This window comes from Littorina saxatilis, linkage group LG2 (assembly GCF_037325665.1).
Source record: "Littorina saxatilis isolate snail1 linkage group LG2, US_GU_Lsax_2.0, whole genome shotgun sequence".
NCBI lineage: Eukaryota > Metazoa > Mollusca > Gastropoda > Littorinimorpha > Littorinidae > Littorina > Littorina saxatilis.
In genome coordinates this window covers 52,283,356-52,295,129 of record NC_090246.1, presented here as the reverse complement: position 1 = coordinate 52,295,129, position 11,774 = coordinate 52,283,356, and positions in this window count along the sequence as shown.

The following is an 11,774-nucleotide window of genomic DNA, read 5'->3' as shown; positions in this document are numbered from 1 at the left end:
CTCAGTGATTATCAAAAATAATGGTCTCAGTTCGCGGTCATGAAAAAGCTCGCTAAAGCTCGCATTTTTCATGATCCGCTAACTTCGACCATTATTTTTGATAATCACTGAGACTCGGCGTGTAACCTCTACGTATTATGTTGTTTCAGTGTTTGTTTGATTTCTGTCAGTTTGTGCCACGTACGTGGACCAGTCGTTTCCAAGATCATGATAGTGGATTCAGTGAAGAGTGCGTGGTTTTTTTTTTATTTGAAGGTGTAATTTTTACAACCATATCAAATCAGTGGAGCCGAGTTTCCTTCTTTGGCCCATGCATTAGGATTCAGCAAGCTGTATATATACAAGATGTCAACAACCACCACTGATATAGCAGTATCCCTTCCTTATTAGCCCTCAAGCAATCCATTTAGGGAAAGCTGATGACAAGCCCTCTGCTGCCTTTCCGAGCTCTAAAACATCGCAGAACACAACCCTTGGCAGGGGTGTTTATGTTATCGCTCGGCCAGGAAAGAACAAATTTGCAAGCAAGACAAGGAAGAGAAATGAATTTCTGGCTGAAAATGTGCACAGTTAAGAAGTCACACACTGAGTCAGTTTAGTAGAAAGAGACATAGTCAGTACTATCAGGGCTGCTTAATAATAACACACACATTTTAAATCATCAGAATACACTCTCTGCAATCTTCTATACTGATTGCACAAAGAAACATTCAATGCGGAAGAAATCAGTTAAATACTGCTGTTTCCTACATGTCGAACCGGTACATAAGAATCACATTATGTACACCGCCAACCGAAAGACCAAAATTGTCAAAGTTTTGTAAGTGAACACTACATCTTACAAGCAACAAAATATGCATGTTAGTGCATTTACACCTCCAGCATACATACAGATTAAACTTATTACGCTTAAAACAATATTTATGCTGTTTTCAAGAAGAAAAAAGTGAGTGTGGTTTAAGCTTTTTGAATATTCCGCGCAAATTTCGATGCTCCGCCTTGCAAGGTCACGGCGGCCGTTAGCTGCTGAAATCTGTGGCACCATGCATAGGCGGTAAAGGCGCCTTCCTGTAACATTTACGTGGTTTTAAGTGTGTTTAACATTTCTCAGTTCCTGGAGCCCTTGCAATGATTATAATGATGACAAGAAGCAGAAGTTTCAAAGTAGTGTTACAAAATGTGGTTGTCTTGAAACAATTAACACAGGGTTTTTTCCATGTTGAGTGCAGCTGAGAATAGTTCTGTGTGAACTCAGTTATGCTGGTCCGCAGTAACCGAGCCGCTACTGTCGGAACTCGCGATAAAAGATAGGCCTAACCACAAAAAACACAATCGGCACTTTCTTGAAAAATCTTCCTTAATCTATTGGTATATATATGATATTACACTGACTAACCTTTTCATCTAAACCCTAGTTCTTCTTTACGAATGAATGTATTTTCTACTTTTGACGAGAAAAAAATAAAATGTATTCAGCTAGAGCCTATGCTTTCTTACTGCTGGGTCGGTGTCTGTAGCAGACGATACTTTGCCGCTCTGACAGAGAAACTGAATACAAGTCTAGATAGAGTAAAGATAATGCAATGAACTTCGATATTTATCAACAGAGACAAAAGGTTCCTTTGGATATGCTTTCAAATAGAGATATTATATTCAGCAAGTATTTGTGTTGTTGAGTCAGTAGTGCATGATAACAGAGATATAATATAGCCTACATTGATCATCTATCTACATAATTATGTCTGATCACTGATGATAAGTTGGAACTCCATTTTGACAATTTTAACACAGATGCATATATTTTCGGGAAAGTGGGTGAAACACTGCACACTTTTCTTGGCAGTGCGGCGGATCTATCCAATTATAATTAAATTCCAATCTTTAATCCCCCCCCCCCCCCCCCCCCCCCCGGGCCTCTCTCCGGCTGCTGTTTCTAAAATCATCTTCTTTTATTTTGTTAATCTGTTTGGGGGGCTGGGGAGGGGGGGGGGGGAGATTGTGTGCTTTACAGAGCTCTGTTAAACAGATTGCTATTAACCTGTGTTACGGCCACTTCAGTGAATGCAACTCGGTTCATCCATACTGTGGCATACATAATCCCGTTTATTTAAGACGGAAGCACGTGACCATCCTGGCAATACTCTCTAGATAGATAAAAGAAAGTGTTAGCAGATTATATTTCACAGTTTTGGTTTTAATCAATAAGTGCTTGAAGCGATTTTAAATTAGCATAATGATTGACCTTGCTAAAATGTGCAACTGAGATACTTTATCGAAGTTTTTAATACAACATTTTGATGCAGTCATGGCAACGCGTATGCTTCAAAATGTCGTCTGCAAAACCCCCACATACATAGCAAAAAAGCTCTGGTCTTCGCTTTGCAGACTTCTCCAAGAGTTTTTACTGAGACTCGGTTCCGAGATTCTGAATTATAAACAGTGGCCACCAGAGATAAACAACGCCAACTCGCCTGCAGGCTAGCGGCGAAAGACAAACCGTTTAACGCTTGACGAGCAGGGGCTAGTGTTTTGTCAGCACACGCTAAACAAAACAAGGCAGCTATAACACAGGACTGTGAGCTCTAATACTGAATTCGCCTCCACTGTTTTGATATGACATGCCTACAATCACCATTCCCCTCCCCACTCCTAGCCAACGTACCCCCACAATCTAACACACCTGGGCCCATATTCAAGAAGATTCCGACAGTGGTTTTGTCGGTACGAAAAACCGAAAACTTCCGATAACCCCCTGTCGTGGAATTCACTAAGAACCAGCGTCTATCGTAGGCACTGTCCTACGCCGAATAAAGTTAGAGGTGCCTATCCCTACCGATGAGCACTGTTGTCGTTACGATAACTTTGATTTCAAGATTGCGGCCATCAGTTTGCAGCGATACCGGGAAAGCAGAAATATTCTAAGACATACGATTTTGGGGGACGGGATACATGCACAAATTCATATTCCGCGGGCACGATATTTTGCAGTTGACTGTTGACGGATGTGATAACTGACAACATTTAGTTTGCGAACAGAATGGGTGCCTTGCCTCTTGTCTCGCAAGTGATAGCATACTCGCGTTGCGGTTTCACGCGTCTGGTGCATATCAAGATGTATGCGTGGCGCCGATTTGGTGTGAGCCAGCCACGGTCAGCCAGCCACAGCAAGCCGCGCAGCCTTGACAGGGCTCAGCCGCTCAGCTGCTGCGTCAGGCGCACGCGCAGAGCGACCGTAAACAAGGGAATCCCCCCGCTAGCTATCGGGGAGGCTGTCCGATGCCTGTGAATTCGGCAGTACGACAAAAGTTGTCGGACAGATCGCTATCAAACTCCGGGGCGCTTGTCGTAGGACATGCAGTCGTATCGTCTTGCATACGCGCCCATACACACACACACACACACACACACACACACACACACACACAAACACTGAAACACACACACACCGCACACTGACGCACACACGCGCGCACGCACACGCACACACACACACACACACACACACACACACACACACACACACATATGGAGAAAAGCGTAGTGGACATACATTGTTTTCGTATTTCTTTTTTTTCTCCTGTAAGTGCCTTCTTAATGTACAAGATGTAATACAGTACACATAGCCCGTGCGCTGAGCTGAGGAAGAAGGTCACCTAACCTGACAACTTTACGGTGCAGCCAGATTGGAGTTTTCCTCTATTCCTTAGTAAAACTTTGGTACCAGCAGGTGAGTTAATCGTTTTCACATGCATCTGTTGCTTGGGTAAACTCTGCAAGCTCAGAAAGCCGACTGACCACAAAGGGGCCTTTGTTCTAGTTACCCCCTCCCCAAAACATCCGGCCAAGACGGCGACTACTTTGGCTGGACTTGGCGCTCCTGGTAGATGAACAATGTGTGAAGTGACTCGAGTTTGAGATTTTAGGATTTCCTTTGCTCTACCTTTTCTGAAAGTATTTTAATCATATTTTTATATGATGCAGTATATAATGTCCCCTTTACACACACGCACACACACACACACACACACACACACCCCACACACACACACACTCTCACACACACACACACTCTCTCTCTCTCTCTCTCTCTCTCTCTCTCAGTCTCTCTCTCTCTCTCTCTCTCTCTCTCTCTCTCTCTGTTCTTTAGCCTTCTTTTCCTCGATATTCCTTTCATTCGTATATTCAATATATGTATTCATTTATTCAGTAGAATGTAGACGTTGTGTTAAAAGCACAGTAAGCCTCCCGTAAACCATCACAGAGCTCCTCCGAGCGTCTACATACAGTACAAGCATACTTCCATTTGAACGCTCACCGAACGGGAACATCCTGGCTGCTTTCTGTCGAGCGTGAGAAATTTTCAAAGAATTTATTTTCGTGGACTTGCTCCTCTACAACAATGGCGCCTCGTTTTGGTGCTGGACGGCTGTTATGAATATTCAATACCGGAAATCACGCCCGGACAGTAAGCCTCCCGTAAACCATCACAGATGATACTGTCAGGCTTTTACACACAGTACAAACACCCTTCCATTTGAACGCTCACCAAACGGGAACATCCTAGGTGCCCTACGTAAAGAGCGAGCAATTTTTAAAGAATTAATTTTGCAGATTGTCTCGAACACTTTTTGGACCCATCCTGAACTCAGGTCAAAAATGAGTTACTTCCCTTCGGGTCTCATTCTATCGATGTAAACTGGCGATAGCCGTGGATCGATGATTATCAAAATGTTTTTGGACCGTGGTGCTGCGTTTTTGCGCTGGACTTAACTTTTAAAATCTAAATAATAAATTGACAGCTTGTAACACAAACATTCTTTAATCATAGAAGAATTCTTTTTTCATCAAGACAAGATTAGTACAATTCGAAGTTGTGAAAGTTTGAAAAAACAAAAGCCCGGAAGCAGGGTCACGCAAGGGTCGTAGCAGACGACGGTTTATGCATATCGCCGTTCCTCTCAACAGTCAAAAGCCATCGCTAGAGTTCTTGTGAACCACAGCCGTTTGTTTCGTGCATAAAAACGTGCTATTGTAGATAAGCTCACATCGAGTCGCATTCAAATGACTAACTGACGACTACATTGTGAAAAAGGGAAACTGGATCACACGGGTTCACGATGGCTCAGGGGTAAGATAAACCACGCAAAAATAAATTCTTTGAAAATTGTTCGCTCTTTACGGAGGGCACCTAGGATGTTCTCAAGCGGTGAGTGTTTAAATGAAAGGGTGTTTGTACTGTGTGTAAAAGCCTGACCGTATCTGTGATGGTTTACGGGAGGCTTACTGTGCCTTTAATCATCTATATACGGGAAGTGTGAGTGTACAAAGATTGTAACCGATTTGTGCAGACGGTTTTTGGCTCACGTAAGTGTAGCCTATGCGATGCTAAACTTTGTCTGTCTGTGCGTGCGTGTGTGCGTGCGTGCGTGTGTGATACTGATAGAAACTTTAACATTTCCGAGTCTATGGATAAAGTTCGCATAAGAAGATTACGTCTCGGTCAAAAGTGTTTGACGTCAATTAATGCATCACTGATGACGTCATGCCTCCCTGTAGTCTTTCTCTCTCGCGCGGTGTGTGTGTTCATTTTGTGCACATGTGTTATTGTTACTGTTTGTGTATGTGAACTCGTGTCAGTGTGTGTGTGTGTGTGTGTGTGTGTGTGTGTGTGTGTGTGTGTGTGTGTGTGTGTGTGTGTGTGTGCGTGTGTGTGTGTGTAAGAAAGAGAGACTGAGGGAGAGAGTGTGTGTGTATGTGTTTGTGTGTGTGTGTGTGTGTGTGTATGAGTGTGTGTGTGTGTGTGCATGAGTTTGTGTGTATGTTTGTGTGTGTTTGTTTGTAAAGGTGTGTGTGTCCGTCTGTCTATGTGCGTATGAGTGTGTGTTTTGTATGTATGACGGAGTGATTGAGTTTGTGTTACTGTTTGTCGATTTCTGACGGGAGCCTTGAAGGCTTCGCCTCTTGTTATCGTGGCAATGGCCGCTGGTGCTTTGAGCACGAGTTGTTTTTGTGGGTTTTCACGGGCATGGATATGCCGTTTGATATCAGCGTCTGGGGTACGTTTGAATTGTTCCCTGTCTGAACTAAAGAGACAGAAGGAGTGTTTTGTGTGTGTGTCTTTATTGCTCTTTGAGAGACAACTTGTAATCGGAAGCAGTGTTGCAGTTCGTTTGCGTTTTAGTCCGGCTATGAGTGTTTGGTATGTACGAATACGTTGTAAGGTTTGTCGTTTAATGACATATGTTTGTACAGTTCATGTAGTTTTTTTAGTAGAGGAATTTTTGTTTATTTTTGTAGGGAGTCTAGCTTCAATTTGTAAGGAGGCTGATAGCAGCCTCGGGGGCCCTCCACCCCCCCCCCGCCCCCCTTCCTCCTCCTCCCGTGTTGCCAGGGAAGGATTTTTATTGGTCCCACTAGTGAGGGCCCCAAAGGGTTTAAAATCGTGATCGTGATTGGCGTTTTTTGACCTTTCTGTGACCGTGATTGCCGAAATTTCCATTTCTGTGATCGTGATAGGACTTTGCCCGTGATCCGTGATGACAAAAAAATCAAGTCTCGTGATCGTGATCGTCATTTGTTTTCGTGATCGTGATGGACATTATTGCAAAGCATTTTATTTTCAACGTACATTTTTCACAGCTGTATCACTCTATGATCCTCTATTCGTCAAGGTGTTTGTGATCGTGAAAACAAAAATCAAGGTAACTGTGATCGTGAAAGCTAAAATTTCCCTTCCCGTGATCGTGATGATACCCCCCCTTTGGGGCCCTCACTAGTGTGACGTAGGAGTAAGCCCGGTTAGCTATAAAAGCCAGTGTCCTCGTGAGGCCAGGGGGTTGTCTGCTGCTGCTCGCCCGAATTTATCTTCTTCCTTTCGACGGTAATCAGCGAGCGACTGTGGCATATGAGCTGCCTGACTGACTTTTGCAAATGTCTCAGCCAGCACCTCGGCCTTAAACCAGGATCTGGGTATCAATGAGTTGAGGAAGGCAATCCAAGGAATCAAATCCGGAAATGTTGCAACCGGCTTAGACCCCATTTCATACAACATGATACGCCGGTTTCCTGAGCCCATGCTGGAAGTGCTGCTACAGTTTTACCAGCACTATTGGGCGAGCTCAAAACTTCCCTCAGCTTGGAAAAACGCTTTTGTGATTGCTCTTCCCAAAGACGGTAAACCCCGGAACCTGCCGACAAGCTACCGCCCAATTTCACTCACACCTCACCTTGGCAAGGTATACGAAAGAATTGTAAAAAACAGACTAGAACACTTTCTTGAAAAGAACAACATTCTTCCCCTCTGCCAGGCAGGCTTCAGAAAGGGTCGAGCCTGCATGGAGCATGTGGTAAAACTTACAGCCCACATCAAGAAGGCACGAGGCAGAACAGTGCTGGCAACCTTCTTCGACATTAGAAGAGCATTCGACACGGTCTGGCATGGAAAGCTAATTCAGAAAATGTCCAACATGGGGATCTCAGGGCGCCTGCTGGAATTTGTCCAGGAATTCCTCACAGACAGGTCCATGGCTGTTAGAGTGGGGCAGTCCATCTCTCAAACACATGTCCTAGATATGGGGGTGCCTCAAGGAAGCATCATAGCCCCCATATTGTTCAGCATCATGGTCCACGATGCAGCAAACCTGAACCTCAAGGAGGCCTCATTGTCTCTGTTTGCCGATGACATGGCCCTCTGGGAAGCAGTCAACTGCAAGTCAGAAAGAACAATCAAAACAAAAATGGGGCGGTACCAAGCAAAAGTCGACCAGATCGCTGACTACATGCAGACGAATGGCTTTGAGCTATCTACCGAAAAAACCGTGTTCATGGCCTTCACAGGAGTGCAGCTTGTCAAAAGGACATGTTCCATTACCATAAATGGGGTGCAGCTGGTGCCAGCAGATCAAACCAAGTTCTTGGGAGTGACATTCACAAGCTCTCTCAGTTGGGGCTCACACATAGACTCACTTGTGAGAAAAGCTCAACGCTCCCTAAATCTGATAAAGGTTCTGAGCAGAGAGTCGTGGGCAGCCGGAAAACCATTGATCCACCTTGTCAGTGCCCTTGTTCGGTCGCGCCTCAGCTACGGCCAAGAGGCTTTCTTTGCAGCTCCGGACAGTCAGTGGGCAAAGCTTGAAAGAGTAGAAAGAGCCGCTCTCAAAGTGGCGCTGGGGGTCCCCAGATCGGCAGTCTCCACTCTAGTTTACCAGGAAGTGGGATGGCTGCCACTGAAAGAGGAATGCCACCTCAGATGTGCACAACTGGCTGTCAGAATACACTGTGTCCCAAACACGGCAGTGGAAGTATTTACCCCAGACATGGGAGATACCGACCACATGCAATACAAAGCTCTTGAATCCAAGACTCATACATACCAAACAGTGCTCCCAATATACAACCATGTGAAGGGCATATGGGAACAGAGTGCCCTGTCCAAGGAAAAGCTGGTTACAGGTGGTACTCTTCCTTACCCTCCATGGCTGCTTGAAGCCCCAAATCTGATCATGGACTATGGAGACGGCCTCAAAAAGGCAGAAGACCCATTGCTGCTAGCCACAGTTGCAAAAGAAAAGATCGATCAACGATTTAAAAGCCACCTACAGGTCTTCACAGATGGTTTGATCCTGCAGTCAGGGGAGGCTGGGTGTGCCTTGTCGATTCCTGGACTTGATATAACACGAAAATACAAGCTAAACAAGGGGATCAGCATCTTCTCTGCAGAGTTATTTGCTATCTACATGGCCTGCACACTGATAAACGATCTGCCAACCCCACCTCTGGGGGTGGTCATCCTTACGGACTCAAAATCCTCGTTGCAAGCACTTGCATATGGCACCAAGAACAGAGGAGAGATGCAAACTGAAATTCATTTCTTAGCCCACCAAATTATGACAAAAGGAACAGACTTTTCCCTCATGTGGCTGCCATCCCACACAAGAATCCGGGGAAATGAAATGGCGGACAGAGCAGCAAAAGCAGCGGCTATGTCAACCATGCCAGTGACAGACATTCGGCTCTCCTGCCAGGAAGCCAAACTGCTGCTAGCCAAGCTAAAAAGAGAGGAAAGAGAGCAGACACTGTCACAAACATGTGAAGAGAGAGGATGGATACACCTCCCCTACAATAGGAAAGGGCACCACCTCCCACTCCCCCCGAGACCCATGAGCCTGTTGCGTCGCTTGCGCACGGTCAGCAGCCGCATCTACTGGGACAAGGTAGTCTGTCAGTGTGGCAAGACTGGACACCTCACACACGTGTTTGAAGGTTGTGACACTCTCAAGGAAGAGATGTCTAGTCTCATCCGCTACAGAAAGGAGAATGCTCTCAGTCTGGGAGACTTTCTCCGCCCACACCCATCACTCGGAGAGAAACCGATGATGGTCTTGGTCACCAATCTGTTCACCTCAACTGTTGCGAGCTGGTTCTAGTGTGCTTGCAGCAGACCCAGCACAGCACAGATCCATTTCTGGAATCTTAAGCTAAATGTGTCCCAAGACACACATTTTGTAGTCCTGGCATCCTGAAAGGCAGAGGCCCCAACCTACAGGTTTGCTTCCATACCAAAAACGCCCCCAGACACGGGAACTTGGGAGCAGAGGCAACAGCTCCGCTTGAACCTCAAAAACCAAATGTGCCTCCAGACACACAGATCCCTTAGACGGCCGAGGCTGTGGCCTCTAAGGTTCTCTTGTGGCAAACCGCCTCCTGACTCTGCATCAGATTGCTTGCGCTGGCATCTGCTTACATAGACCCACATTAAGTCACCACCGTGTGGTAGACACAGACGACATTTGGTAGCACTGACTGCCAGCTTTACGGTAATGCGTACCCCTAGCGCGGCTCTGCTTGGGTGGGAATGTTCTGAGCAAAACACTATGTGTTACTCCATACCCCCCGCCCTCCATGGAACTTCTTGACCCCAACCAATTGGGGGGGAGGGGAGTTTGCCCAGTCGGTAGAGGTGCTGGCTTTAAAACCGGTTGTTACTATCAGCGTGGGTTCGACCCCCAAGTTCGGTGCGGGATGTGTGTCCCAGAGTCAACTTTGTGCAGACTCTCCTCGGTGTCCGAACACCCCCGTGTGCACGCATGCGCACGATACAGATCCCAGGGTCACAGCGAAAGCCTCAGGCCTTGGAAACACGAATACATGCATGCAAAAATATGAAGCTCGGGTGTCCGTTCGGCCAACAGCCAATAAAGTAACCATTTCAGTACTGACCCAAGACGACCCAACCCGGTCCCTAGCCCATTCAGTTCAGGTCTCCTCTAGCAGCCGGCAGCCAGCTGTCTACATCCCCGCCCCCCCCCCCCCCCTGCATTCTTATTTTTTATTTTCATACAAAGCCGGGTTTTCCCGTGTAACATGCCCCTAATGGCTTTGTCGTGAGGGCGTAAAACTTACATTTTCTCTCGAGACCAGGGGGGAGATAGTGTGAGCTGGATAACAAGTGCTTTCGAACCTGATATCCACGTTCATAGTTTCTCTCCCTGGAGTTGTGTGTGTGTGTTTTTTATCAGAACAAGTGCTTTCGAACCTAATCTGGGCTCGATACACAACTCTTGTCCCGCTTGCATAAGTGAACAGTGCGCGCTGTCCATTTGGTTACCACAAAGCAATTGTAGAGTAGCACTGCGCGCTACTCTAAGGTGTTCCAAAAGCAGTATTCGAGCGGCGTCGCTTGATCGTTTCCAGGCCCCGAACCCCTGCCCGATCTTACCTGTAGTCTAGGACTTAGGATTTGTTTTCGGAGGGTGAGTTAGACCATCAGGGTACCCACGGGTCATGCCCGATTTCCCATCAATCTAAACACTTTGAATATTTGTCTGTATAGGCTCTAAAAGTCGTTTCCAGGCCTAGAAGTGCTGCCCGATTTGTTGGCAGTCTAAAGACTTAGACGATTAATTTTGTACGTGAAGCACAAGAGACTGTATTGTTACCAACTTGAACTTAGCTTTTGTACATATATATTTTCTACTAGAATGAATACCCGCTTCGCCGGGTAGCCGGCTTCGCCGGGAAGAAGTACTTAGAGCCGTACGCCGGCTTCGCCGGGTCCGAACAATGGACCCGCCAAGCTTAGGTCCCTCCCAGATTCGTGGAATGGGAACAGCACGAAAATGATTCAGTGGCCATAATGCCATTCCTGACCATATCGAGTCCCATCCTTGTCGACGAATGTAACCGTGTTAATCACCTTTGGAGGCGAACTCCACTCAAACAGGACTGAGCAAGTTAGAGCTTATCTCTAAGCCCTTTTGAACTGTTATGGCTTCTCAAAGGAAGGCCAGTACATAAAATTACACAAAAGCCGCCAGACCACATCACAAACAGAACTGAACAATGCACAGGTGTTGCTCACATAGAGACACACACACACACACACACACACACAAACACAGAGAAGCCGTATCTATAGAGAGATAGATGACAGTGTATTTTTCGCGTGGCTATAAATTGATTCGACCTTTGCACTTTTACAGTGAGGATAATTTACGGGTCCAATTTACGTTCTGGACACTGCGGTGACCTTCTAAAAATAGTAACAGAACGCCGGGAATATCCGAAGATGCCCCCTTCATACAAAAGTGCACCATACGAAGGAAGGGAGGTAAACGCTGAAAACATGGAGAAGATGAGAAGATAAGGAAGAGTTACTTATAATGGTGAAATGAACACAAAAACCAAATTCGGTTCAGCGCTGCGCGCTGAGAGCACGTGTTGAAATATCTCATCGATGATATTGTGTCCGGGGTGTAGCTGAATACGGTGTCCAA